We start from the raw sequence: 4,793 nt of genomic DNA, 5'->3' as shown, positions 1-4,793 counted from the left end.
CATGAGTGTATGAGAGAGAGAGAATGGGTGTGGGGAGGAGGGAGGGAGATACACATGAGAAACTAGTATGGAGGAGTGTATTATTCTTAATATCACTCAATCTGATCTGAAGAAGCAATTTTTTGAGCAACTTTGGGGTATTCATGTGGTGCCCTAGTTCTGATGCTTTGGAACTGAGACAGATGCAGTCAGCTGAATAAACAGTGTTGAGTGGAGGAAACACATCTCAAAGAAATCCAAGAGATGTGACATGAGACAACTTAAAGACATAAACAATGGGGTCTAAAAAGATCGGAGAGCACAGTGAAATGGACTTTAATTGAAAAGTAACGTAGCTTGAACCTTACCAAAACAGTTTTAACCAAAGAAATGTTGAACACACTATATCTCCACGCCTTAAGCTGAAAATCTAATCACACCAATAAAAGAGAGGTGGGGAGAATACGAGCGTGTGCTGGCAGACTGTGGGAGGGGACACATGATCAAGAATAACAAAATGAAAGAGGACATGAAAGAGTCAGAAGCTGAAAAAAAAGAACCCCAAGAAGTGTCCTTTTGGTTCTATACATGTTACTTGTCATTTGTCTTTTTTAACTTAATTTCATTTTTTTGCTTGTTCTTAGCATAAACTAAACTTAATATTTTAAAGGGAGATTTCACCCAAAAACTAAAATTCTGTCAACATTTACTCACCCTCAAGTTGCATCAAACCTGTAAAAAACTTGTTTACATTGTTTATTGTTTGTAAACTACAGATCTAGGGCACCATTGACTACTATAATAGGAATGGAAACTGCTATGGTAGTCAATGGTGCCCCAGAACTGTTTACAAACCACATGCTTCAAAATATCTTGTGTTCAACAAAACAAATACATTTAAGCAGATTAGAAAAAAAATGAGGGTGAGTAAATGATGACATAATTTTAGTTTTTGGGTTAGGTACCCCTTTAAGTCATTTTGCTTGTCAAGTACTACAAATGTATCTAGATTTAAGTTTTTTTTTAACATTTGTGCTGAAAAACAAGACAAATTATAAAGTAAGACATGAAATTGTTAAAGTGTATCCTTCCTGCCAGAAAATTCCTTCCACCTTTCCGAATGGAAACTAATGTAACTAACTAATGTAATTTCCGAATGGTGGCAAGGAAGTCTGAGCAATGGAAAAGACACCACATATCTCAGTTAGCCCGCACACACATGCTCTTCCTGGACCTGGTCTCCTGACCAATAAACAATAGTAAGTGACAAATAGTCTCTTACAAAGTCTGGGATTATGGAGAGAATATATTGTGAGATGATTAACTTCACTAATATTATTCATATAATAATAATATACAACTATTACAATATAAGTTGAGCAATTGTTGCGTCTCTCATGTAATGTGACAAATTTTGATCTGTATAAACCCATCTGCCATTGTGGTGAAGGAAAAACACAGTGACCTGCAATGAACCAAATCTGCAGACCCAATGGATACTGGGAGGAATGGGGGAGGGACGGAGGAAAAAGATTTGGGGGAGAATGAGGTGAGGAGGGAGAAATTGTTATAAAAGTACAGACAGCAGGAAAAGAGCGAAAAAAGCAGAGAGGGGGAGGGAAAGAAGCTGAACTAAAGTCCAGAGAACCGAGCGGGATGCAGAGTAAGAGAGAAAGAAAACTCAAGGAGAAGAGGGAGGGGCGTATTAGCCAGAAGGCTCCCAAGATACAGACGGGACCGGATTGAAATGCTCAAGTTTTGAGTGTTTGTTTAGGGGTTGATAAAATTGGCTTGCATACTGGAATAAAAAAGGGACCTTTCTAAGTCACCCATTATGATACTCTCATATAAGAGATGATAAAGAGAACCGTTACATAAATGCAGCATTTCTAAAAGCTTAATCATGGAAATCTCAGTGTTTTCTGACTCATGTTTTCACAGAAACACAGTAGATGGACAGCACGGCCGCAGAGAGAGTGTTGAAAGGAAATCAGGGTCTGCATCAGGATGAAAAGTCAAAAAAGTGAGGACAGCATGCTGATCCATCATTGATGTACACATCGTTTTACGTGCTTTGCGAAACTTCAAAGAAACATCTTTGAAATAGAATTGCTTAATCTTCTGTTATTTAATATTTTTCTCTGTCCTTTTTTGTGTATTTTATGGTGAAAATAAGTTGGAGGTCATATTTTGATCAGAGAACACGAAAAATGACAGATTTGTATAAAGGGATGGTTCACCCAAAAAGGAAATACATTCTATAATTAATTACTCAACCTTAAATTGTTCCAAACCTGTATAAATGTATTTGTTCTGTTAAACACAAATAAAGATATTTGGAAGAATGTTAGCAACTGAGATTTCTGGGTCACCATTGAATACCACATTAGAACAAAGTAAAAGGATAGTCAAAGATGCCCCATCTTTTTTTCCTAAATTGTTTTGCATAATAGACAAAAATGTTACTACTACGGTAGTCAATGGTGCCCTAACAATCACCCATACTAACATTCTTCTAAATATCTTTGTCTTCAACCAAACAAAGAAATCTACACAGGTGTGGAACAACTTAAGTGTGAGTATGACAGAATTTTCTGCTTTGAGGGAATTATCCCTATAAACTATTCCCCTTCAAAAAAAAAATACTCATTCAGTTTGCCTTAAACCTTCTTCTTTATAATCACAACATAAGTTGTTGTTTAAAAGTGCATGGGGATAAGTGTCAAGCTCCTAAACTAATGTTTTTTTCTAAAACATTGCTGGATATAAAAAAGTTCTCTCTAATCTTTCTGGATTTCAAAGTTTTATACACAAATAAGGACGAACAATGAGGTTCTTTCCATTGCTTCATTTCAATTGGGTCCAGACTCATTCTGAGTTTACACTGAGATTCGTTCTCCTTTGTTATTTTCTCTGCCTTGCTGTTAAAATGGCACATCATGCTTTAAAAATGGCTGTAACTGTTGTAAATGTTTTAACACGGAACGCTTCCATAATCTGAAAGGTGTAACAAAGTAACAGTAAAGCAAAATAAACAACTTTAATAAACTATGTTTCACTAATCTCTCTGAAGATTAACTGAAGTCATTGCATGTCTTTCATCCAGACAGAACGTCATCTGGCACAGGCGTTTCCAGCAGAGAGGGGCGCTTCAGTCTAGCCAGAACCAGACATAAGCCATCAGCCAGGACTCTTCTGGAACTAAAGAACTAAAAGCCAGTTGTGAAAAACGTTAAACTATTTTAAAGATTTGAAATGGTTGTAGAAGCTTGCTAATGGTAACTTGCATTAAACTACCGTGTTAAAGGGGTCATATGGCGCGAATGCGTGTTTTTCTGTTTCTTTGGTGTGTTATAAATTGCCCATGCATGTATTAGACACATAAAATTGCAACAATTAAAGTGTCTGAACAAAAGATTGATCCTATATGAAAGCGAATGCTCACCTAGACCTGCCTAAAAGACCTTGTGTAACCACACTCCCACAAATCTACGTATGATTTGACTAATACTGCCCAAATGTATATGCAAGTAAGGTGGGCGTACCTGTCAGCACAATTGCTTTGGAACCTGATGTTCCAAATATGTTAAAAGGCTTTATATTTCCGTCACACGCTTGCAGTATTCGACCAATCACTACACACTGGATAACTGGCCAATCATAGCACACCTCGCTTTTCAGAACGATGATTTTTGTAAAAAATCTGCGCGTTTCAGAGAGGCGGGTCAAAGAGGAGATACAATCAAGCACAGTATGTCGAAAATACAGCGTGTTTTAACCTTAAATCCTGTATACACATTGCATTATATCTAAAAAATGCTATACACAATATACATATTCGTTTAAGCTGTGTCATATGACCCCTTTAACTATCAGCGAGAAGGGAAAGAGGAGTGACTACAGGTAAAAACGATAAATTAATGTGATCCTAGCGACTTCAGAAAGATTTTTACAAATAATTACAGATGAAATACAAACAAATTCTTCAAGACCACACAAGGTAGACCGGATGAGAGTCTTTAAATTAGCAAGAATAACATCTGGTACAAATAAATCACACTTCTTCTGCTATAGGGGGAAAACTTCTTCACAGAACATTTTGTTGAATCTGTTCTTGCTTTTTGTTTTGAGATCGTCTTCCGTGACTCTTTTGCTCTTCACAAAGAGGGCCAGATGTTTGTCGTGATTCAGAAATTCCTGGAAGAATCAGCATACTTGCTTTACATTGAGTCCTGAGAGATCTGTCTGGATGTGACTCAGTGGCAGGGGGACAGCGTCAGCGTCAGGATGCCGAAGCAGCAGGTTTGCATTTGATGCACTGATGTATCAGCCAGGGCCGTGCAGGCCTAACCTCTCATAGATCCTCAGAGGAGCTGCATTCACTTAATTATAGAGGAAAAACATCAGACTTAAACAAGAAAGAGCCAAATAAAGTTACTCATCTACTTAATACACATTTCAATATATGAAAGACATAAGGAAATGTAATCCAGATCCAGATGTTTTGTGATTGGGAGATCTATCTGTGAAACTGATTTCAACATGTGTTAAGCAGAACCTATACTACAATCATATATAAGAAATCTGATATATGAAAACACATTCAGTGTTGGAACACTGCCTCAGTCAATGGAGAACACAGACCCCTACTGGTACATCCACGTTGTTACAATGTAAAAGTGGTCCGACAGTAGTTTAAACGTCAATAGCAACAGTTTTTAAGAATGTAAATAATGACAGTAACATTTTTCTTGTTTTAAATTTGCATTTATTTATTACTCTTCATACGATACATCACTGTACCACCGCATATA

The sequence above is a fragment of the Triplophysa dalaica genome, chromosome 18 (assembly GCF_015846415.1).
Source record: "Triplophysa dalaica isolate WHDGS20190420 chromosome 18, ASM1584641v1, whole genome shotgun sequence".
NCBI classification, from domain to species: Eukaryota; Metazoa; Chordata; class Actinopteri; order Cypriniformes; family Nemacheilidae; genus Triplophysa; species Triplophysa dalaica.
This window is presented reverse-complemented; position numbering follows the sequence as displayed.